Consider the following 25698-nt stretch of genomic DNA (forward strand, 5'->3'; position numbering starts at 1 on the left):
GGTAGGCTTCCGACAGATCCAGGGATGTAAGGAACTCTCCTGGTATCACCCTTATTACCGAGCGTAGGGTTTCCATGCGGAAGCGAGGAATCTTCAGGTGACTGTTTACCACCTTGAGATCAAGGATGGGTCTGAACGTTCCTTCTTTCTTGGGGACGATAAAACAGATGGAATAATGTCCAGTATTTATTTGTTGTGGAGGCACCAGTGTTATAGCCTCTAAGACTAGCAATCTGGTCAGTGTAGCTTCCACTGCCATCCTCTTGGGAGGGTCGTGGCAGGGGGATTCCACAAACTAATCCGGAGGGAGGTGGTGGAAATCCAGGTAATATCCCTCTCGAATGATGGATAGGACCCACTTGTCCGAAGTTATCTCGACCCATCTTTTGTAGAATAGGGCAAGTCTGCCCCCTATGGCTTCTTCCTTTGGACGGGTCGGCTGATTTTCATTATGGTGTGCGGCTGGGGCCTGGGCCTGAGCTGGCTCCCCTTTTGTTGTGCTTGTTCCGAAAGAACTGGCTTCGGCCTGCGGGACGGGCCGCTTGATATCTGCTTCTATATGGGTTGAAGCACTGTGATCCTCTGCCCCTGGAGGGTCGGGGGAAGGATCGCTTTTCTCTTATTCCTGTCCTCCGGTAGCTGTGGCAGTGGGGACTCGCCCCATTTGTTGGCTAGCTTCTCTAGTTCGCTTCCGAACAGGAGTGTTCCCTTGAAGGGCATCCTTGTGAGTCTCATTTTGGAGGATGCATCAGCCGATCAGTTTCAGAGCCAGAGTTGTCTTCTGGCTGCCACAGCGGATGACACTCCTCTAGCTGCGGTACACACCAGATCAGAAGCGGCGTCCGTGAGGAATGATACTGCTGGTTCTAGGGCCTCCCCAAGGAGTGTTGTTCCTGGTCTGTGATAAGCAGGCACGTGTCACCACGGTACAGCAGGCCGCGATCTGTAAAGACATAGCGGAGACGTCAAAGGACTGTTTGAGAATAGATTCCCAGACATCTGTCTTGAGCATCCTTGAGTGCTGCCCCTCCCTCCACCGGGACAGTAGTGCGCTTCGAGACCGCACAGACAATGGCATCTACTTTCGGATATGCCAGGAGATCTTTGGCGGCTGGGTCCAAGGGGTACATGGCTGCCAAAGCCCGCCCCCCTTTGAACGTAGTTTCCGGGGCATTACATTCCAGGTCAATTAGTTGCTGGACGGCTTGTAATAGTGGGAAATGACGGGAGGTCTGACAGAGTCCCTCTAGTAGGGGGTTTGTCTTAGGTTCCCCCGAGGCACTTGTGCCCGGGATAGCAAGCTCTTTTAAGCTGTGTGTGACCAGGTCTGGAAGCTTGTCGTTGGTGAAGAAGCATCTCATGGTTCGGTGGGGCTCTGTCCCGGGAGGGAGTTCCCCTTCCTCCAGGGGTTCTGAATCCTCATCCAAGTTGTCCGTGTCCCCGAAGGTGGGGCTTCTGGATGGTGGGACTACTTCCCTGGGCATAGAGGGTCCCGGGATGTTGAGGTCCTCTGGTGGAGCCTGTGGCCATATTATAGGAGGTCCCGGTTGCATGTGGATGAAGGTAAGCAGACCTTTGAAGAATTCCATCCAAGAGATAGATGCTGGGTCTAGACTAAGGGACGTCTTGCCCCTGGGGAGCCCCGTTTGATGGGGTGGGGGGGGGGGGGAGGTTCTGCTGTGCAATGCTAGGTCAGGCATACTGCTCGAGAGGCTGGAACCTGGTACCGGCTGGGGGGGGCCATGAGTTGGATCTCCTAGGGCCTCTTCGCACTGTATACAAAGGGCCGTGGCCTCCTCATGCTGTGCAGCTCTAATGTGGCATGCTGGGCAAAGGCCCTGAGCCTTTAGTTTCTTTTCCGGTGGTGCCATGGCTTGGGCGTGTAAAATACAGTTGTGCACTCCGGTGCGAAGTTGTGCGCGCTCAGGAGATGTGCGCGCTGTTGTGCACACAGATCAAAGTTATGCGCCCGGCACAGTAAGCGTGTGGCTATGTGCGTCACTTGTGAGCATTGTACTTGGGCGCGCGATGTGCTCACAAGGTATTTGTGTGCACAGCTCGCCTCTATGTGCACGGATCGGAACAGCGGACAGGGCGGCAAACAGATCAAAACGCTGTCAGCAACCACGCGGACAATATAGCCACCACCTCGGAGAGTCTCCACGTGGGAGGACCCTCAGATCTGACCGGGGTCTAGCCCTGCTAGGGCAGATCAACCTTGTGGCACTGGTGCCGGCTGGCGACCTCTCGAGCTTCGGATTTCTAAATAGATTTCTACCTTACCTTTCTCAGCGCTTCCCGGTCTTGTTCCGGGCAGCCTCTGGCTGCGGGGGGAGAGGGAAAATACTTTCACCGCTGCGCTCGAAGTTGTACCCGCTGCCTCTCAGCCTCACCAGATGTCTGGGGCTAGGTCCCCGCCGAGGGTCGGCCCGTGGACCGAGGCTTACCTCCAAGGGATTGCGGAAATCACTTCGGGAATTGTCAACTGGGAGAGGGACCCAATGGGTGTCACCGCAGGAGAGCAGGGCTTGTCTGTAGAGGTAAGATTTCTTATTTTGGTTTTCTTTGGTAAAATTACTCTAATGCTGTGAGAGCGCGCATAGAGTCCCTAACTGCTATAGAGACGGAAAATACTGAAGAGCTGCACTTCCTGCAGGGGTATATGTTCTAGGGCTGACGTCAGATTGAAATCTGATCCGTCTCCATCTGCTATCAGGAGTACACTATACCCATTGGTCCTGAGCCCATCTGCTACATGCTAGGAAACATCCTATTATGGAAGAATTGAAGGTATGGTGCATAGGAGACCAACATTTGTAATCCACTGACTCTTTGCAGTTGTCACTTTTGCTCAAAAACACCAATTTCCAAGTGAGAAACTTCAGAGGTTCAAAGGGAGGCTTCATGAGTTGCCACCACTACCTTAAGGTGCTATTTTAGTAATCAGAGGCTTTGAATGCTAGAGTCATTTTGTAAATTTGAAGACCAAATGGCAGGTAGAGATTGGAATTCCTTCCACCTGTGGTGATACGTAGCAATAGCGCTGAGGTGAACTTTACTGTTGAAGTACTAAGACCTGAAGATGAAAGGTATAACAAAAACTGGAGTAGAACCTTCAGCCTACAGGAAAAAGGATCCAGACTGGTATACTGATACTAGGACGAGAACCTATTCCACTAGAAGTTGGAGGCTTCCTAGCTGAAATCAGAACATTCTCCAATCCCTTTGGGAAACGCAAAGAAGAATCTACTACACGTTCAACATCCATGCCATGAGGTCCAGAGAGGACAGATTCGGATGGCAGGTCCTGCCACTCTCCTGCATAACAGTCAAAGATAGTCCCAGCTGGACTAGAGATTGTACTAACAGCTGGATGATATGTAAACCACACTTGCTGTGGCCAGACCAGTACAATGAGAATCATCTGTACATGATCCTTGAAATTAGAGAACCCCATATTAGCAAAAAGGCACAGAAAACTGAGCAGCATACGCTCAGGAAGCATGGAGCAAAATTCTTTGACCTTTCTGTTGCTTTCTGAAGTAAACAGGTCAATCGTTGGCTGTCCCCATAGACTGAATAAACTGTCTGCTACCCCTTGATCCAAAAAACCATCCATGCAGACGTATTCAGCAGACAGTTTGCTAGTGTATTTTGAATTCCTTTCACCTGGAAGGTATACCTTTTCTTGGACACAGTCTATGACCCTATGAACATGGAATAGACTTAGTTTTTGGGTACTTGCCAGGTTCTTATGGCCTGGATTGGCCACTGTTGGAAATAGGATGCTGGGCTTGATGGACCCTTGGTCTGACCCAGTATGGCATGTTCTTATGTTTTTAACTGAATCGTCTAAACAGGGGCAAGGCTTGACTTGGCAAAATTGATCAAGAATCCCAGGGACTGGAGGAGACAACTTGTCTTCTCAAGTAACTTCAGAACCCTCGACAGGGATGGACCTTGATACCAGCCAATTATTTAGGTAAGGAGAATCACAAATACACTGCATTATTACCAATGCTAAGTACATCGTAAATATGTTCAGGACCATTGATTGGCCAAAGAGGAGAATTCTGTACTGGTAATGCACATCATCATAAAGCTAACTAAATTTCTGAATGCAGAGTGAATGGGAATGTGTGTGAATGCGTCCTTGAGATCTAAGGCTCAGATTCAATCTCACAGTGGAATAAAAGTCAGATTGTCTGAAGTGAGTTCATATTTAACTGCTCCCGTTTATCAGTATTTTGTTAAGACCTTGTAAATCCAGAACTGGTCTCAATCCTCCCGTTTTCTTGGGTACAAAGAAATACCGGGACAGAAACCTTGGCCATGCTTCTGAAAAAGAACCAAATTAGACAAGATCACTTGACATGGGTTCAACTTGAAACCTTCAATATACACTCAATAAACCCATTACATCATTTCTTAAATTTTGTTCCTGTGCTCACCTCAACCTTTAAAAGTTTCGGATAACATCCTTCTTCAGGGGTTACCATCTCAACGTGACCTACTGCTCAAATGCTTCTAACGCTCATTCCATTTCAGTTAAACTTCGGTGTACCAAGCCTCCTCTTCAACAATCACATGTGATTATATATTTAGGAAGGGAGAATGATTGTTGCAAGATCGCCATTATGATGTTGAAGAGGAGGCTTGATTCGCCGAAGTTTAACTGAAATGGAATGAGCATTAGAAGAATATGAGCAGTAGGTCGCGTTGAGATGGTAACCCCTGAAGAAGGATGTTATCTGAAAAAGAACAAGCATGATCACTTTCTGTAGGAGGAGTGATTTGTCTAAAGTTGGCCCAACTGAAATAGGTCTGAATTAAAGGCTAAACAATGCTAGGTCAAAGGAAGGCAAGAGAAATACAAACGGTAACCAAATCTCTCAATCTTTAGGACCCACTGGTTCTTGGTGATCTTCTGCCCCTCCAAAAATACTGTATTCTTTCCCCCACCAGCATGGCAGAAAGGCAGGGTTCATAAGAACATAAGAAGTTGTCATACTGGATCAGACTGAGGGGTCCATCAAACCCAGCATTCTCTTTCCAACAGTGACCAATCCAGGTTACAAGTATCTGGCAAGTGCCCAAACATTAAATAGATTCCATGCTACCATACTACTAATAGCAGTGGCTATTCTGTAAGTCAACTTGATTAGTTTATGGACAGCTCCTCCAGGAACTTATCCAAACCTTTTTTTAAAACCAACTACACTAACTTCCCTAAGCACATTCTCTGGCAATAAATTCCAGAGCTTAATTGTGCATTGAGTGAAAGAATTTTCTCCAATTTGTTTTCAATGTGCTACCTGCCAACTTCATGGAGTGCCCCCTAGTCCTTTTATTATCTGAAAGATTATCAATCGATTAACATTTACCCATTCTAGAGTTCTCATGATTTTATAGACCTCTATCATATCCCCCCTTTAGCCATCTCTTCTCCAAGCTGAAGAGTCCTAACCTCTTTAGTCTTTCCTCCGTAATTTTGGCTGCCCTTCTCTACCATTTCCATTGCAACTAACTTTGAGATGCAGCGACCAGAATTGCACACAATACTCTAGGTGTGGTCTCAACATCAAAAACAGCGTCTGCTGTAGAGCTTTTGATGCTTTTCCTATTGATATCCTCTAGCAGGAATCTGCTGCAGAGCAGGCTCGATGACACTGGAAAAAGCAAAAGGGGCATTTCTGAGCACTTATGTAAGATGGAACACCAACTGACCAAAGGAGATCAGTATCCTCTAAGAACTGTATTAATCTTGAAGTTCCTTGATTTGATCCCTAATCTCCTTAACTTTATCCATAAATTTGTCTCCAGTTCAGGGAGCATCTGCAAAATGATCAAATGCATTTTCATGCATATCACTAGCTCTCCACTATACTAGTCTGTGCACACCACATTGGCCACCACTGAAGTCATGGCCACAGACTCAAACACTTTATAGAAGAGTGGATCAGATGTTTCTCACTCTTCTATATCCTACACTGCCTGATATCAGCCTGCTCTGGATCTAGCACCTGTGTCAAGGGCATAGTAACCTAAAACTTAACTAGGAACTGAACAAATTTGAGATGAAGGCAGCAGTCCAGCAGCAAGAGGGGGGTCTCCCAGTCTTTTGCATCGACTGTCACACGTATGATTTTTTACCCACCAGTGAGAAGTTGTATGTTTGCATCTGATGCAAAGAGCTCCTGTCTCTCAGAAAACGAGTACAATCTCTAGAGGCTAAAGTGGCAGACCTGGAAGAGCTGAGGCAGACAGAGAGGTATATAGATGAGACCTTCAGGGACATAGTAACCAAGTCCCAACTTCAGACTGGCAGCCCTGGTGATGCCTTGGAGGAAGAAGATCTCATGATCGGAGAGCATCAACCTGGTGCAGCAGGAAAGGATCCTGTAGCAAGGACCTGTTCTCCAGGTGGTGCATTGTCCTTTTGCACTGAGGATGTGTCTCCAAAGGATACTGCCCAGGAGGCAAGGGTTAGGTCGGTCGTCATAGCTGGTGATTTGATTATTAGGAATATAGACAGCAAGGTGGCTGGTAGGCGTGAATATCGCCTGGTAACATGCCTACCTGGTGCAAAGGTGGCGGACTTCACACATCACCTAGATAGGATTTGACAGTGCTGGGGAGGAGCCAGCTGTCATGGTACATGTGGGCACCAATGACAGAATAATGTGGTAGAGCGGTTCTGGAAGCCAAATTTAGAATCTTAGGTAGAAAGCTGAAATCCAGATCCTCCAGGGTAGCATTCTCTGAAATGCTCCCTGTTCCATGCACAGGTCCCCAGAGGCAGACAGAGTTCCGGAGTCTCAATGCATGTATGAGACGATGCTGCAGGGGAGAGGGATTCAGATTTTTAAGGAACTGGACAACCTTTTGGGGAGGGGGAGTCTCTTCCGAAGGGATGGGCTCCACCTTAACCAGGGTGGAACCAGACTGCTGGCGCTAACCTTTAAAAAGGAGATAGAGCAGCTTTTAAGCTAGAACAAAGGGGAAAGCAGACAGTCGCTCAGCAGTGCATGGTTCAGAGGGAGGTATCTTCAAAGGATACTAATAATGCATTAGGGCATCCCAACAGTGAGGTTCCAATAATAAGAAAAGTAGTCCAAGTACCTGTAACTAAACATTCACCTGAGCTAAAAAAAATTCAATTTATCCCTATCAATTAAAAAGCAGAATGAAAATATAAACAAACACACTCTTTGAAATGGTGGTATGCTAATGCCAGAGCTCTAAGAAGTAAGATGGGAGAATTAGAATGTATAGCAGTGAATGACAGACTTAATTGGCATCTCAGAGACATGGTGGAAGGAGGATAACCAATGGGACAGTGCTATACCGGGGTACAAATTATATCGTAATGACAGAGGAGCATCTGGGAGGCAGTGTGGCGCTTTATGTCTGGATTGGCATAGAGTCCAACAGGATTAACATCCTGCATGAGACTAAATGTGCAATCAAATCTTTATAGGTAGAAATCCCTTGTGTGTTGCGAAGGAGTATAGTGATAGGAGTATACTACTGTCCACCTGGCCAAGATGGTGAGACAGACAGTGAAATGCTAAGAGGAAATAGGGAGAGTAACCAAATTGGTAGTGCAGTAATAATGGGAGATTTCAATTACTGTCACTATAGGCAATATTATGAATTAAAAATCAGTTTCCCTCTTTTTTGACAGTTTTCCTATTGGGTTACTGTGCTGACTCTCCTTAATATAATTTTGAGATTTCAATTACCCCAATATTGACTGGGTAAATGTATCATCGAGACATGCTAGAGAGATAAAGTTCCTGGATGGAATAAATGACAGTTTTATGGAGCAAATGGTTCGGGAACAGACGAGAGAGGGAGCAATTTTAGATCTAATTCTCAGTGGAGCACAGGATTTGGTGAGAGAGGTAACGGTGGTGGGCCCACTTGACAATAGTGATCATTTGATGATCAAATTTGATTTAATGACTGGAAGGGGGACAGTAAGCAAATCCACGGCTCTAGTGCTAAACTTTCAAAAGGGATACTTTGAGAAAATGAGAAAAAGAGAAAAAAAAAAAAACTGAAAGCAACAGCTATAAAGGTAAAAAGTGTGCAAGAAGCATGGAAATTGTTAAATACCATTCTAGAAGCACAGTCCAGATGTAAACTATTTCTTTGCTTCAGTGTTTACTGAAGAGGATGTTGGGGAGATACCCATTCCAGAGAAGGTTTTCATAGGTAATGATTCAGATGGACTTAACCAAATCACAGTGAACCTAGAAGATGTGGTAGGCCTGATTGACAAACTGAAGAGTAGTAAATCACCTGGACTGGCTGGTATACACCCCAGGGTTCTGAAGGAACTCAAAAATGAAATTTCAGATCTATTAGTAAAAATGTGTAACCAATCATTAAAATCATCCATTGTACCTGAAGACTGGAGAATGGCTAATGTAACCCCAATATTTAAAAAGGGCTCCAGGGGCGATCCGGGAAACTACAGCCTGGTTAGCCTGACTTCTGTGCCAGGAAAAATAGTGGAAAGTGTTCTAAATATCAAAATCACAAAACATAGAAAGACATGGTTTAATGGAACAAAGTCAGCATGGCTTTACCCAAGGCAAATTTTGCCTCTCAAGCCTACTTCACTTTTTTGAAGTGGTTAATAAACATGTAAAGGTGAACCGGTAGATGTAGTGTATTTGGATTTTCAGAAGGCATTTGACAAAGTTCCTCTTGAGAGGCTTCAGTTCCTCATGAGACGCTGCTAGGAAAATTAAAAAGTCATGGAATAGGTGGCAATGTCCTTTCGTGGATTACAAACTGGCTAAAAGAAAGAAAACAGAGTAGGATTAAATGGACAATTTTCTCCGTGGAAGGGAGTGGGCAGTGGAGTGCCTCAGGGATCTGTACTAGGAACAATGTTTTTCAATATATTTATGTGTTTCAACAATTTTTATTTGCAATACTAAATATCATCATCCTGCAAGACTTACGCTCTGAGTCTTCTGCAGGGAATAACAATACATGACTTTAATTTTATAATAAAGAAATACAACAAGCCATCAAACTGCTGAGTCCAGTGCGTTGCTGTAACCCTCCCTCCACCCCTCCCTGATCCCCCCCTCCCTCTCCCAAAACCACTCCTTCCCAGAACAATGGAATGGTGTCATCGCCACCCACAGTTCGCCTACACAGGAACCCACAACAGTAGGTCATTCAGAATCAAACTCCTGGCCCGATGAGGAAGCATTTGTATGTAGCTGTTCCACACCGACAAATTTCCAACGATGGTGCAGGGAGAACAGAGAGGCCTTATTATCCATTTGCATCATTCGATGGAACTGATTCCGCCACATTCAAAATGATGGAGAGTCTGCCGTAGTCCAGAGTCGAAGAATCGTATGTTTCCCAACCACACTTGCCTTCTTGAGTAGAAGGCAGGGTCCTTGACCCCTATATCCTGTAAAAGGGGAATACAATCAAACAGAAACAGTTTGGGGATAAGAGAAGCAAGACATGAAGTATTCCAGCAAGGTAGGCTGCGATACGGCCCCAGAAACATTTAATGGCGGGACAATGCCAAAATAAATGGGATAGAGAACCCAATGCCCAGTGACATTTGACGCATAGAGCTGAGTCTGATAGTTTATATAATATCTGGTATAAGGGGTTACGTATGCCCAGCACAAACATTTAAATTGCATTTCCCTGTAATACATATTTATTGAGGTGGTTGAGATGTGCCTGAAACCAGACTGAAGAACCGAGGGAGTCAAGGTGAACACTCCCTCCCTGTTTCAGCGTGCCATCAAAACAAAACTGGGATCTGGGGAAACGATCCTTTACAAATTTTTATAGTATTTTGATAATGAGGGAGGCTGTGGGCTCTCCAGTAAAAGCACATTATTTATGGCACTGAAGACTCTGGGAGTTTGAGATTCCTGTGATAGAGAAAAAACAGTGTCGGGCCTGTAAGTAAGAAAAAAGGTGGGATGAGCACAGCCCATTAAGATCTACCAAATCTTGAAATGACAGAATTATCCCCTCTCCATCTAGAATGTGCCCAATCTGTGTTATTCTGCCCATAAGTGTGCACCCCGGAAAGGCAAAAGGTACAAGCAGAGCCTCGGGATGCCCAATTTCTTTGTTAGCTGCATCCATGCCCACTGCATAGGTTCGAATAAAATATGATGTTGCAAAGATGGGGGAAGGTCTTTTGTAGGGGATTGCAGCACGTAACATAGATCTAATGGGGAAACTAACATCCTCTCTGCCTCAAGGTTTACAAATAGAGATTTACTGATGATCCAGTCTTGAAAGAGATGCAGATTACTGGCTATGTTGTAAAGAGCAATGTCAGGAACTCCCATGCCTCCCCTCCTTGTAACCACCTCAGAGATATGCACGACTTTTTACCTTTCCACAAAAAGGAATGTAGGGCTTTACTTATGGCTAAAAGGTCTTTGGGCTTAAGTGTAAGGGGCAAATTTTGGAGCATATAGAGCCATTTCGGCAAAAGGGCCATCTTGAACAGGCTTACCCGGCCCCCTAGCAATAGTGGTAAATCTTTCCATGCCCTCATTTTATCTTGTGAAAGACCTAAAACTGGGGCAACATTAAGCCCATAGAGAAGTGTTAAATTTGTGGACAGTTGAACTCCAAGGTACCGGATAGAGTCTCCGGCCCGGCGTAAGGGAAAGGTATTGCCCCAACGCTCCTTAAGAGCATCTGAGAAGGCCAAAGCTTCAGATTTATCCTGATTTAAGCAAAGACCAGAGAAGGCTCCGTACTCCTGAAAAACTAAAAGTAAACGTGATAGGGAACGCTGAGGGTATGTCAGGAATACTAAGATATCATCGGCAAAAGCCGCATGTTAGAAAATTGTGTCGCAAAATTTGACCCTTTATCGAGTTAGTAGACTGGATCAAAAGCAGGAGAGGCTCCATAGTTAAAATAAAAAAAATAAAAAAGGGGGAGAGGGGGCACCCCTGTCTAGTTCCTCCGTAAATTGGGAAAGGGCTCGAGTGGGCTCAGTTCGTGGCAATAACAGCCATAGGGTGCTTGTATAACAGTTGTATGGCATCATAGAACAGCCCCTCTACACCCATATCTCTCAGGCAATGGAATAGGTATTCCCACTCAACCCTGTCAAAAGCTTTTTCCGCGTCAAAGCTGATCACTTAAGTAAGGTTCTTCAGCTCTCCCGCATAGTGCCATTGCATTGAGCACTGATGATGGTTAACGCGTACCGCTTACGAACAAAGCCAACTTGCCCTGGGGCAATCAAAGAAGGCAAAATGACAGCCAGTCTGTCTGCCAATATTTTTGCCAGAAATCTTTGGTCAAAATTTAGAAGGGAGATAGGACGATAAGAAGCGGGGGACAGAGGGTCCTTCCCCAGCTTGGGAATAAGCGTTATATGCAGAGTTCATATGGGACGGGTATTCCCCTGTTGAAATTAGTGTTAAATGATGACGCTAACGACATGCTCAGCGATTCCACAATACGCTTTAAGACGTTTCGCCTGCTTAATAGCCGCTGTGATCTCTTCCGCGGTGAAGGGCGCGTTCAGCCATACGTGTTGGTATGCACTAAGGTATGGCAAAGTGATATGAGATTTAAATTCAGCATACCAATTTGCATTCCTCCCCTCAGAAGTGTATAAATTGGAATAATATTCCTGAAAACTATTTAATATTTCTAGGGTATTATTCACCACCTGACCTGACGGGTTCCTCAAAGCGACTATGTGCCTGGGGCTACGTGCTGTTCGAATCAAATTGGCCAGTAACTTCCCTGATTTATCATATTGGAACAATTTAAACTGGTAATATACAATATAATGCTTTTCTTTGTTCTTTGATTGATGAATGAGGGAATTCAGTGTCGTTTGAATAGACAGAAAGTGATCATGGTTGTCCCAGGTGTGGGTTTTTATCAGGGACCTTTTTGCCTGTTGCAACTGAGCTCCTAAGGCTAACAAGCGCCTGTCCAGCATTTTCCCGATAATGGGCTAAGTAAGATATTATGTCTCCCTGCAATACTGCCTTAGCAGTATACCAAAACAATAACCAGATCATCTGCTTGGGCTCGATTCAAGTCTGCGAATTCTCTCCACTTACAGCGGAGGAAATCCTGAAAGTGTGTGTGTGTGGGGGGGGGGGGGGGGGGGGGGGGGTCATCGGCCAAAAAATATGGAAATCTCCAGGGATGCAGCAGCTATTTATTAGTGGGCCCCGACATGTCAATCCAGACAGGTGCATGATCTGAGATTATGATTTCATCAATACCTTTATCTGTGATTTTTGAAACGGCATGTGCGCTTACCAAAAGTTAGTCAAGTCTGGAATAGGTAGAGTGGGACCTAGCTAGGTGTGTAAACTCTTTTTCTAAGGGGTGCAAGGTCCTCCACGTGTCAACCAGATGGCATGCATTCTCTAAAAGGGCGATGCCTTTGCTAAGCCCCTGATCTACTAGTGGCCGGAGACTTGTCTAACAAAGGATTCCGTACTGCATTAAAATCTCCTCCCACCCACCAACGTGTGAAACATAAGGTAGTAGTGTATTGTAAATCTCCTGGAAAAAAAAGGGATTATATATATTGGGAGCATAAAGATTGCAGAGAACCACAGGCATATGGTTTAATTCTGCTATTAGAACTACATAACAGCCCAGCAGGTCCTTGATTTCCTTCTGTAGCCGCAGGGGGGATGTTTTTATGGACCAGAATGGCTACCCCAGCTGATTTGGACGTGGCAGAGGTAAAATAGACTTCCCCCACCCAGCTCTGCACAATTTGTTATGTTCTGGATCAGTAAGGCGCGTCTCCTGCAGGAATACTAGCTCCGCAGATTTCCGCTTTAAAGTAGTCAGGATTTTAGTTCTCTTTATCGGAGAGTGGATACCACAAACAATCCAGGAGTAGATGCGAGGGCCTTGCTTAATCATTCAAAAAAAAACCAAAAAAAAAAACTGTAACCCAAAGACCCGAGGCAAGGCAGCATTAAGTCGAGGAGAAGGAGTCTCCCAGCCGGAGTCCCCACCTCACCACAGCATAGAGAAGATTCTGCACAGGCAATATAAAAACAACAAAGGCATGATACCATTCGAAAGGAGAACAGTGAACCCCCACCCCCCACATCCCCCCCCACCCTGCTCCTGAACCAAACCAACACCCCTCCCTCACAATTAACATTGAAGGAAGGAATGAGACCACTACCATGCCCACGAGTTCCCCTCCCCTCCAATCCAGCCCCATCCTTACTTAGACATTTCCAAGAATCTGTATCTATACTGTAGCACTAGCAATAGTTGCAAAACACAAAAATTATCCCTTACAAAAGAGAAAGATAACAGAAGCCACAGGATATATTAATGCCCTCGGTGGTCTGCAGAGGCAGGTAGTTGGGCCACCTGTCCTTCCTCTGGTCCCGTAAGAAGGGTGCAGTAAACCATTGGATAACCCTCACAATGGGACTAAAGAAAGACTATAAAGTTAATGCAAGGGAAGCCAGTAGCTCTGAAGGCTTGAACAGCATTTCCAAAACTTGTAATCCACCTAAAATCAGCTGCGGCAGGGACTGAAAGAGGTGCCTGCTTGTGAACCATCGCCTTCCGCACCCCTGGAATCATTCTAACCTGTGGCTGCCTGAGTGTTCAGAAAGTTCTGTAGTTTGCCCACCTCTGAGAACCATTGTACACCACCGGGCACCTGCACTCGCACCCTGGCTGGATACACCATCACAGCACTAATCCCCATCTCGAACAATTTGGTGCACAAAGGGTCAGAGCCCGGTGCTGGCCAGCTGAGTAATCCTGGAAAACCAGAATTCTTTTATTATTATAAATCAGCATTTTCCCGGAGCATAAGGCCTGCAGTATTTCAGTCTTGTGAGCGAAATTAAAGATCTTTGCAACAACTACTCAGGCCATGTGACTTAAAAGGCCCAGCTCCTGGGAGAGCCAGGATTCCAAAAAGGGAGCCAAGTCTTTATCCTCCACAGATTCTGGTAAGCCTATAAATCACAAATTGGAGCACCACAATCAATTTTCTAGGTCATCAAGGCGGTCTGTGTGCTTAATGAGAGCTGCTTTCAACTGCGCTGTTTCTTCCTGCGCGATCTGTAGACCATCCTGCACATCAGAGACCCGCTGTTCAACCTGAGTAAAGCGGGCGTCATAACCAGCAAAATAATCTAACTCATTTAGCTTGGCTGAGATTTTCTTCAGCTCAGGTTTAGTGCCCCCACCACCGCAGCTTTAATGTCCACGGCTGCATGACTTACTTCAGTAGGGTTGCCATCTTCCTCAAACATCGGGTCGGGACTTCAGATCTTTTCTTTTTTCCTTCTCTCTTTTCGCCATCCTTGAGGCCATTTGTGCCATGATTATCAAAGTTCGAGAGCACAGCGATAGTGATTGAAACAAGTTGCAGAAAACTAAAAGGCAGCACTGCAGATATGGCTGGATTCACTAGAAGGGGCCCGGGAGGGGAGCTCATGTCTGCTCTCCTCAGTGCATCACATGATCTCTCAATATATTTATAAATGATCTGGAAAGGAATATGACGAGTGAGGTAATCAAATTTGCAGATGATACAAAATTATTCAGAGTAGTTAAATCACAAGCAGATTGTGATAAATTGCAGGAAGACCTTGTGAGACTGGAAAATTGGGCATCCAAATGGCATATGAAATTTAATGTGGATAAGTGCAAGGTGATGCATTTAAGGAAAAATAACCCATGCTATAGTTACACAATGTTAGGTTCCATATTAGGAGCTACCACCCAAGAAAGATCTAGGGGTCACAGTGGATAACACATTGAAATAGTCTGTTCAGTCTGCTGCGGCAGTCAAAAAAAGCAAACAATGTTGGGAATTATTAGAAAGGGAATGTTGAATAAAACGGAAAATGTCAATGCCTCTGTATCGCTCCATGGTGAGGCCGCACCTTGAATACTGTGTACAACTCTGGTTGCGCGCATCTCAAAAAAAGATATAGTTGCGATGGAGAAGGTACAGCGAAGGGCGACCAAAATGATAAAGGGGATGGAACAGCTCCCCTATGAGGAAAGACTAAAGAGGTTAGGACTGTTCGGCTTGGAGAAGAGACGACTGAGGTGGGATAGGATAGAGATGTTTAAAATCATGAGAGGTCTACAACAGGTAAATGTGAATCGGTTATTTACTCTTTCAGATAATATAAAGTCTAGGGGGCACTCCGTGAAGTTAACATGTGGCACATTTAAAACTAATCGGAGAAAGTTCTTTTTCACTCATCGCACAATTAAACTCTGGAATTTATTGCCAGGTGATATGGTTAGTGCAGTTAGTGTAGCTGGGTTTAAAAAAGGATTAGATAAGTTCTTGGAGGAGAAGTCCATTACCTGCTTTTAAGTAAGCTGACTTAGAAAATAGCCACTGCAATTACTAGCATCAGTAGCTTGGGATAGACTTAGTTTTTGGTTACTTGCCAGGTTCTTATGGCCTGGAATGGCCACTATTGGAAACGGGATGCTGGGCTTGATGGACCCTTGGTCTGACCCAGTTTGGCATGAACTTATGTTCTTATGGCTTCTGCTTTTTTTTTTACATTCATATAGGTATTGAAACATATACAGCTGATGTGCAATGATCTGGGCACTTAATATGGAACTCTGGATCACGGTCTTCCCAATATAGTTCTCAGAGAATACTGGCCTCCTCTGGTCAAGGTGTTGAGTGTATAGGGAGAGAAATGATTAGCAGGAAAATAAGGTGGTGATATTGCTCCTGTATAAAACCCTGGTGATCTCATTTAGAATACTGTGTACAGTTCTGGAGCTTGTACCTTCAAAAGGATACAAACAGAATGAAGTCAGTCTAGAAGATGGTTATTAAAATGGTCAGTGATCTTCGCTGTAAAGCATATAGGGACAGACAAAGATCTAATATGTATACCCTAGAGGACAGGCGACAGAGGAAATATAATGAAGATATTTAAATAAATATCTCAGTGGCATCAATGCACAGGAGGTAGGTCTCGCAACACAAAAGAGACTCTGGAATGAGGGAGTCATGGGATGATGGTAAAAGGGATACATTCAGGAGTAATTAAGAAAATATTTCTTTACAGAAAGAGTGGTGAATGCACAGAACAGCTTCTCAGTAGAAGTGGTGAAAACAAGGCCTGTATCTGAATTCAGGAAAAGATGAGACAAGCACAGGGATCTCTGAGGGAGTGGTAGGGATTGTAGAGCTGGTGGGTAGGGAGACTAGACAGGACATATGGGTCTTGTCCTGCCATCATATTTCTGTGTTTCTTTTACATACAGTTCCCACAGATGCAGGCTTTAAACCCCCTTATCACAGGCTTCTTGGTTTTGGGCTATTCTGACTGTCACTTTTTTAAGACAGAATTCAGAAGTTCTGTTCTTGGGGCTACGAAGATTGTTGCTAAAAAAAATTTTTAACACTAAGCAGAAAAATCAAAAAGGTACTAGGGCTCAAGAGAAAAAAATTTGAGAGAATGAGACATGACTATGTGGTAGCTCACAAGAAGAAAGACTGAGTTTATTTATTTTATTTGTTGAGTTTTTGTATACCGGTGTTTGGAAAATACCAGCACATCGGTTTACAATAATTATATTACATATAAAAACAGTGCATAAGATAATAAAATAAAAATTGAGTACAACTAAAAATTACAAACAATATTTTAACAAACTCTAATTCTTAATACAATGTTAAAAACTAAACAGTACAATTAAAAGAATTGTCAAAACCAAAAATAAAACATTGTCGTGTTTGTTTATAAATGCATGTTGAAGTGATTCAAAGTTCGATTATCCTGTGTTGTCATTAAAAGTTTGAATAAAAAGCCAAGTTTTGAGCATTTTCCTAAAATCATTGAGTTTAATTTCGAGCCTTGGTTCTATCGGCAGTGTGTTCCATAGTTTGGGATCTGCAAGAGATATTGCTCTCTCTGACCGATGTCAGTTTGGCTGAGGACAGTGATGGTATTGATCAAAGCTCTTTGTTAGCTGATCTTAAATTTCACTGTGGTGTATGAAGCCACATGGATGCATTTAGCCATTCCACCTGATCTCCGTGGATCGCTTTATGTAGAATACATAATGTTTTATAGTGGATCCATTTTTCAATAGGTAACCAATGTAAATCTTTTAGTATTGGAGTAATATGATCATGTTTACGTGAACCGGTTAATATCCTAGCTGCAGAATTTTGTAGTATTCGTAGGGGTCGTAAGGTGGATTGGGGGAAGGCGAAGAAGCAGTGCTTTACAATAATCAGTGACCGTAAAAATAAGAGATTGAAGTGCAGTTCTAAAATCATTCAGGTATAGTAAAGGTTTTAATCTTCTCAACATTAATAATTTACTTAGCCTTCTTTGGTTTTGGTTGCTACATGGGCTCATGTGGCTGCATGTGTCCACACACATGCTCAGTAAAGATTTATTCAGTTTTTAAGAGATGGGTCTGTGTCAGCTCTGACAGAGAAATCATAAGGGCCTCTTTTCTTCTCTTTCATTCCACTGAAATACAATTGGAAAAGTTCCTGGAAACAGTTGGAAAAGTTCAGTTTCAAAGCCATTTTGTCATTACAGTATATCATGACACTTGTCTTTGGAAAAGCAGCTTTGACAATCCCTATTTAGCAAGCATGCATCTCAGCATTCAATTACACAGCATACTCATTTATTTATTACACACATTCCCAATAAAAGAGCTCAAGGTGTATTACAAGTCTGAATCTACAATTTATTCAATTTTTATCTGCCCATTCAGAAATGGCTTGGTGATGAACAAAAACAAACTAATTATAAACATATATAATATTAAAGATTGTTATTAAAAAATACAATGTATAACTAAAGCAGAGTTGCTTACCTGTAACAAGTGTTCTCTTCAAACATCTGTGATCTCATCAGATGAGGCCACAAAGTTGATTTCAAAGTTTTCAAAAACTTTTAAGCAAGCCTCACTGTGCATGCACAGTATATTATACTGCCACACATCCATAGGGGGCTCCATTCAGTCTACAATTTATTCAGTCTATAATTTAGTTTACACTTGAAGAAACTAACCAAGAACAGGCAGACACCTTTTCGACATTCTGCTGTCCTCAGAGAACACCTGTTAGATGTAAGCAACTCTGCTTTCTCTGAGGACAAGGGTGGCAGTCCTTACATATGGAGAATGTCTAGCTATAGACTGCCCCGAACGAAAAAGAAAAATCCCAGTGTCAAAGGGTAAAACCTGTTTTTGGTGGCAACAAGCCATTTTTTTATATTTCCTGTCTTCTTTAAAGGGGCATCCTAAAGCCAAAATAATAGGTACTTGGGGGGGGGGGGGGGGGGGGGGGAATGGGGTTGGGTTTTACACTTCAAAAAGACTCCTCAGTTCAAACTGGCCAAACTTACTGTCATGCTTGGAGTCCCTCTTCAAGCAACAGTGCAGTGAATATGTGGAAAGAACACATTGCAGCCCTGCAGAACACCTCCATGGAGGTGAATCATAAAGGGATTACTGAGAATACCACGGCTCTGACACAGTGAGCCTTGACGTGGCCCATCAGATTCAAGATTGCCTGGGTATAACAGGAGATGCAATCTGCTAGCCAATTAGAGAGATTACATTTGGCAACAGCAATTCCAGGTTTGTTGGTGTCAAAAGAAACAAAAAGCTGGGTGGACTTTCTAAGGGCTTCAGTCTGCTCCAAACTGAAGACCAAAGCTCTCTTGAAGTCCAAAGCGTGTAGTGCTTGTTTACATTTCTGGACATATGGCCTGGGAAAGAAAGCTGGAATGACAAGTCTGACACTACCTTAGGATGAATGTGCAGAACCATACTTTTGTGAAATAAGCTTGGTATAAGGTGGATAAGTCACTAGGACCTAGAGTTCACTGACGCTATGGACCGAAGTGACTGCCACCAAAAATATGAACTTCCAGGTCAGATATTTCAGCTCAGAAAAGTAATGCGCAAAAGGAACTTTCATCAATAATGATTGAAGTCCATCACACAGTAGGTGGTTTCGAGTGAAGCAAGGCCCACATGAAATGGACAACTAAAGGCTGTGCATGGTGGTAAGCACCAAAAACACTAAGGTGAACCCTACCTGAGTTGATATTAAGACCTGACTCAAAGATATAGCAGGTAATCAAGCAGTTTCTATATCAAACAAGAGAAAGGATGTAGGACCAATCTTTTTCATTTCAACAAATAGGACATCCTCATGGAGTCCTTCCTTGAAGCCAGAACATGAAACATGTCCTTAGAAAGATTCAGAGGTTGCAGACCTACACTCTCAACATCTAGGTTGTGAGGGCCAGAAACCAGAATTTGGGATAATACAACAGCCTCTGACCTTGACTGTTGGGGAATTCCCCAGCTTGACTGGATTTCTGATGGCCATCTTCTGCAAGAGTGGAAACCAAATCTGTCTTCTTGGCCAAAAGGGAACAGAGTTCCCCAGACTCTTCTGAGATACAAGATCTTTGTCAAAAGAACTGGAGCATGCATGTACAGAAGACCCCAGCCTCAATTTAGGGAAAAGGCATCTGAGGCTAGTTTGCCTACAATCCACTTTCTGGAGCGGAAGAGCAGGATCTTTGTTTTCAGAAGGATGCAAACAGATCTATCATGGTTATGCCCCACTCACAGAATATCTGGTTTGCTATCCCCTCTTACCCAGGGACCAATCGTGGGGCTCCAGGACCTGAAAGCCTGTCTGCTAGGACATTCTCCTCACCTGTCAGTCAGATATATGACTCTGAGGACCATTTCCTGAAAGATGGCCCAATTCCACAGCTGGACAGTCTCCTGACAAGAGGTATGATCCCGTTTCTCCCTGCCTTTTGATGCAGAACATTGCCACTTGACTGGACAAGGATAATTTTTTTGGCCAACCGATCTCTGAAAGTATTCTGGAATGTACCAAACTGCCTGAATTTCTACAAAGTTTATTTAATGAAGCTTTTCCTGAACCAACCATTTGCCCTGGGTGCAGAAACTTTCTACATGGGCTGCTCTTCCCAGGTTAAGACAATTTGAACTGGAAGAATTTGGAAGAGTTACCCCTGCCCAGATTGTAATGGATCAGTCACCAGTGCAATGCGTCTTTCAGAGACTACGTGATTCAGATGCTGTCCCAAAAGACCTTGAGTAGCCTGATCCCACTGCAATCTTATGGTCCACTGGGCTTTTCTCATGTGAAGATGATACCATGAGGCTCAATATCCTTAAAATGTCCCATGCTGACACTTGTGGACTCTCTCATTCTCTCCATTGAAGATTTAATATTATAATCCTCTCCTGTGGGAGGAAGGCTCTTGCTAGAGTCATTTCTAGCAGTGCTCCTATAACCTTCATTTGAAATAACAGGCTCATGCAGGACTTGGTGCAGTTGAGGACGAACTCTAATAACTCCAGAATCTGGGTAGTTTCACTCATGGATTCTGTGGCACCATCTTGAGATGTGCTCTTGACCAGCCAATCATCCAGGTATAACACATGCACCCCCAAATCTTATAGATATGTCACCACTACAGCCACACACTGTGAAATGTGGTGATGATGCCATGCTAAAGGGTAGTATGTGGCTCTAGAGGTGGTGTTCCCCTATTACAAATATAATCTCTTCTTGGAAATACCTCTATATGGGTATACGCATCCTTAAGAACATAAGAATATGCCATACTGGGTCAGACCAAGGGTCCATCAAGCCCAGCATCCTGTTTCCAACAGTGGCCAATCCAGGCCATAAGAACCTCGCAAGTACCCAAAAACTAAGTCTATTCTATGTTACCGTTCCTAGTAATAGCAGTGGCTAATTTCTAAGTCAGCTTAATAGCAGGTAATGGGTTTCTCCTCCAAGAACTTATCCAATCCTTTTTTAAACACAGCTATACTAACTGCACTAACCACATCCTCTGGCAACAATTTCCAGAGTTTAATTGTGCATTGAGTGAAAAAGAACTTTCTCCGATTAGTTTTAAATGTACCACATGCTAACTTCATGGAGTGCTCCCTAGTCTATTATCTGAAAGCGTAAATAACCGATTCACATCTACCCGTTATAGACCTCATGATTTTAAAAACCTCTCATATCCCCCCTCAGCCGTCTTCTCCAAGCTGAAAAGTCCTAACCTCTTTAGTCTTTTCTCATAGGGGAGCTGTTCCATTCCCCTTATTTTGGTAGTCCTTCTCTGTACCTGCTCCATCGCAATTATATCTTTTTTGAGATGCGGTGACCAGAATTGTACACAGTATTCAAGGTGCGGTCTCACCATGCAGCGATTGAGGCATTATGACATTTTCCGTTTTACTCACCATTCCCTTTCTAATAATTCCCAACGTTGTTTGCTTTTTTGACTGCCGCAGCAACCTGAACCGACGATTTCAATGTGTTATCCACTATGACACCTAGATCTCTTTCTTGGGTAGTAGCACATAATATGGAACCTAACATTGTGTAACTATGGCATGGGTTATTTTTCCCTATATGCATCACCTTGCACTTATCCACATTAAATTTCATCTGTCATTTTGATGCCCAATTTTCCAGTTTCACAAGGTCTTCCTGCAATTTATCACAATTTGCTTGTGATTTAACTACTCTGAACAATTTTGAATCTGCAAATTTGATTACCTCAATCGTCATATTCCTTTCCAGATCATTTATAAATATATTGAAAAGCAAGGGTCCCAATACAGATCCCTGAGGCACTCCACTGCCCACTCCCTTCCACTCAGAAAATTGTCCATTTAATCTTACTCTGTTTCCTGATTTTAGCCAGTTTGTAATCCACGAAAGAACATCGCTACCTATTCCATGACTTTTTACTTTTCCTAGAAGCCTCTCATGAAGAACTTTGTCAAACGCCTTCTGAAAATCCAAGTATACTACTTCTACCGGTTCACCTTTATCCACATGTTTATTAACTCCTTCAAAAAAGTGAAGCAGATTTGTGAGGCAAGACTTGCCTTGGGTAAAGCCATGCTGACTTTGTTCCATTAAACCATGTCTTTCTATATGTTCTGTGATTTAATGTTTAGAACGCTTTCCACTATTTTTCCTGGCACTGAAGTCAGGCTAACCGGTCTGTAGTTTCCCGGAACGCCCCCGGAGCCCTTTTTAAATATTGGGGTTACATTAGCTATCCTCCAGTCTTCAGGTATAATGGATGATTTTAATGATAGGTTACAAATTTTTACTAATAGGTCTAAATTTCATTTTTTAGTTCCTTCAGAACTCTGGGGTGTATACCATCTGGTCCAGTTGATTTACTACTCTTCAGTTTGTCAATCAGGTCTACCACATCTTCTAGGTTCACCGTGATTTGGTTCAGTCCATCTGAATCATTACCCATGAAAACCTTCTCCAGTAAGGGTACCTCCCCAACATCCTCTTCAGTAAACACCAAAGCAAAGAAATAATTTAATCTTTCCGCGATGGCCTTATCTTCTCTAAGTGCTCCTTTAACCCCTCGATCAACTAACGGTCCAACTGGCTCCCTCACAGGCTTTCTGCTTCGGATATATTTTAAAAAGTTTTTACTGTGACTTTTTGCCTCTACGGCCAACTACTTTTCAAATTCTCTCTTAGCCTGTCTTATCAATGTCTTACATTTAACTTGCTAATGTTTATGCATTATCCTATTTTCTTCTGTAGGATCCTTCTTCCAATTTTTGAATGAAGATCTTTTGGCTAAAATAGCTTCTTTCACCTCCCCTTTTAACCATGCTGGTAATCGTTTTGCCTTCTTTCCAACTTTCTTAATGTATGGAATACATCTGGACTGTGCTTCTAGGATTTTTTTTTTTATTTAAACAATGACCACACCCTCTTGTACATATTTTACTTTTGTAGCTGCTCCTTTCAGTTTTTTTCTAACTATTTTGCTCACTCTATCAAAGTTTCCCTTTTGAAAGTTTAGCACGAGAGCCATGGATTTGCTTTCTGTCCCCCTTCCAGTCATTAATTCAAATTTGATCATATTATGATCACTACTGCCAAGTGGCCCCACCACCATTACCTCTCTCACCAAATCCTGTGCTCCACTGAGAATTAGATCTAAAATTGCTCCCTCTCTCGTCTGTTCCTGAACCAATTGCTCCATATAAAGCTAGCATTTATTCCATCCAGGACCTGTATCTCTCTAGCATGTCCCGATGATACATTTACCCAGTCAATATTGGGATAATTGACGTCTCCCATTATTACCGCACTACCAATTTGGTTAGCTTCCCCAATTTGTCTTAGCATTTCACTGTCAATCTCACCATCTTGACCAGGTGCACGGAAATATACTCCTATCACTATAGTCTTCCCCAACACACAAGGGATTTCTACCCATAAAGATTCAATTGTGCATTTAGTCTCATGCAGGATGTTTATCCTGTTGGGACTGTTTGCCATCCCGGACAAAAAGTGCCACACCGCCTCCCGGGTTCTCCTTTCTGCCATTGCGATATAATTTGTACCCCGGTATAGCACTGTTCCATTGGTTGTCCTCCTTCCACCATGTCTCTGAGATGCCAATTAAGTCAATGTCATCATTACATTCTAATTCTCCCATCTTACTTCTTAGACTTCTGGCATTAGCATACCAACATTTCAAAGTGTGTTTTTTGTTTATATTTTCATTCTGCTTTTTAATTGATAGGGATAAGTTAGAATTTTTTTAGCTCAGGTGAGTTTTTGGTTACAGGCACTTGGACTACTTTTCTTATTATTGGAACCTCACTGTCGGGATGCCCTAATTCTAATGCATCATTAGTATCGTTTGAAGATACCTCTCTCAGAACCATGCGCTGCTGAGTGACTGTCAGCTTTCCCCTTTGTTCTAGTTTAAAAGCTGCTCTATCTCCTTTTTAAAGGTTAGCGCCAGCAGTCTGGTTCCACCCTGGTTAAGGTGGAGCCCATCCCTTCGGAAGAGACTCCCCCTTCCCCAAAAGGTTCCCCAGTTCCTAACAAAACTGAATCCCTCTTCCTTGCACCATCGTCTCATCCATGCACTGAGACTCCGGAGCTCTGTCTGCCTCTGGGGACCTGTGCATGGAACAGGGAGCATTTCAGAGAATGCTACCCTGGAGGTTCTGGATTTAAGCTTTCTACCTAAAAGCCTAAATTTGGCTTCCAGAACCTCCCTCACATTTTCCTATGTTGCTGGTGCCCACATGTACCACGACAGCCGGCTCCTCTCCAGCACTGTCTAAAATACTATCTAGGTGACGCGCAAGGTCCGCTACCTTTCACACCAGGTAGGCATGTTACCATGTGATCCTCATGCCCACCAGCCTCCCAGCTGTCTACATTCCTAATAATCGAATCACCAACTATGACGGCCGACCTAACCCTTCCCTCCTAGGCTGTAGGCCTTGGGGAGATATCCTCGGTGCGAAAGGACAATGCATCACCTGGAGAGCAGATCCTTGGTACAGGATCCTTTCCTGCTGTACCAGGTTGAACTCTCCAATCATGAGACCTTCTTCCTCCAAGGCAGCACCAGGGCTGCCAGTCTGAAGTTGGGACCTGGCTACTATGTCCCTGAGAGCACAGCCAGCCCCTTTTATTTGAGATAGCGAATCAAGGTGCCGGGGGAAAAAACCTTCACTCTTTCCATTTTTAGAAAGGTGTTCAATGCTGGATAGGCCAGAGTCCCCCTGATTTTTTTGGGGATTAAGAAATACTTAGAATAAAATCCTCACACCTTCTTTCTACTGGGGGAACAAGCTCAACCGCATTGGCCTCCAAGAGAGAGGACTGCTCCACTTATAGCAGTTTCTGATGCTAATGCACCATCAAGGGTGTTTTGGTGGGCACTTTGGAAGGATGTTTTATTTTTTCATATTATGCAGAGGACCAAAGTATTTGAAGTTATTTTAGGCCAATGGTTTACGTAAAACTTTAGCCTGCCTTGGACAGAAGCTCCACTGACACAGGTACTAGGATGTTAGCTGTGTTCTCTATGATCCAGTCAAAACCTCGTCCCAGGTTTTGGCTAGGGTGCTGGTTATGGCTTTGAGGACCTCAGCTGCCAAGAGTGAGCATGAGATCCCTGCTATTAACGGGGCCAAGGAGGTGGAGGAAAACATCTCCTCGACTGTGTCACAGTGCAAACTGCCGGAGATTATAACCCCTGAACAGAGAGAGAGAGAGTACACCAAAAGATACAGGACAGGCAGGAAAACTGACAAAACAAAGCAAATATCAAACAAGAACACGACCAGACTAAATACAAGAAGGCCACATACTTGGACCAAAACATACAAGGCTAGAGCAAGGCTCAAACAAAAACAAGGAGTAAAAGAAAAGAAAAGAAAAAAAAAAAAAAGGACATGACAAGATCAGAGTTCACTCCAAGTTGAGCCACAGTACTCACAGAAAGGCAGGCTTTTAAGCTGTGCCAATTCAGGAACATGGCTTCCAGCAGGCCCTCCAAGACACTGGGTTTGGAGGACTGAGCAGCAGGGAACATAGCCCACTAAGGGCACCTGCTGATGGGAAGGAAGCACTGAACACAGATCCTCACACTATGTGGCTCAAGTCTTGAGAATTCTGTCCTTTCATGGACATCAGCTATAAGTGAAGTATGGAGAATAAAAAATGTTAACGTGAGAAAAGTGTTTTGCTTGTTTTTACATGTAGACATATGCTTACCTTGGAATGTCAACAGTTCTTCATATACTGCAGTTTGCTAAGGCATT

At 43.7% G+C, this 25698-nt stretch overlaps 1 protein-coding gene across 11 annotated transcripts in view; it reads right to left on the reverse strand.

Moving 5' to 3' along the window:
- The window catches only part of SCAF11 (SR-related CTD associated factor 11), a 529866-nt gene that overhangs the window by 317701 nt on the left and 186467 nt on the right, over positions 1-25698 (reverse strand). The gene's annotated exons all lie outside the window — the stretch shown is intronic.

Source organism: Rhinatrema bivittatum, chromosome 9 (assembly GCF_901001135.1).
Source record: "Rhinatrema bivittatum chromosome 9, aRhiBiv1.1, whole genome shotgun sequence".
Taxonomy (NCBI): domain Eukaryota; kingdom Metazoa; phylum Chordata; class Amphibia; order Gymnophiona; family Rhinatrematidae; genus Rhinatrema; species Rhinatrema bivittatum.